A 609-nucleotide genomic window follows, 5' to 3' on the forward strand; every position below is an offset into this window, starting at 1 on the left:
AGAGAGAGAGAGAGAGAGAGAGAGAGAGAGAGAGATTGGGTTTTGAAGAGTTCCCTCAGTTAATAGGGAAGGAAGTCTCCACATTTCATAGCAATCCTTCTCCAGCATTTATTTCAATCATTCAGTCCTTTGACATATGCACCCTTGTTTTTAATACCTACCACCCTTACTTTTGACACTTCGCCGTACGTGGAAGTGTTCTGGAGAACACACGATCCAGACCATTAGCTTAGTGGGCCCTACCTTGATTGACTATCTCCCTGAAAATCCCCAACAGAACAATCCCAACCGTTCATTTTGTAGGCTGAACGGTTAGCGATGGTGCACACTTTACTTGAAAATGACAAGAAATGGAAACTAGATTTTCTAGGCTGGGATTTTTTTGGGGGGGCATGGTCCATCGCAACGGTTGGGATCTCTAAACCGTGGGACCCAGTTACAGAAAATGAACATTCAATCGACCTGTGTGGGACGTGGATTTCCTGCAAAAGCCTTTGATGGGGAGTTCCTGCGCAAGGATGCTAGGTGGTGTCCACCGAGAATTTTGTGAGAAATCCACTCCATCCATCCGTTTTTCGAGCTCATCTTACGAAATCCCACCAAAAAATA

Source organism: Magnolia sinica, chromosome 2 (assembly GCF_029962835.1).
Source record: "Magnolia sinica isolate HGM2019 chromosome 2, MsV1, whole genome shotgun sequence".
Taxonomy (NCBI): domain Eukaryota; kingdom Viridiplantae; phylum Streptophyta; class Magnoliopsida; order Magnoliales; family Magnoliaceae; genus Magnolia; species Magnolia sinica.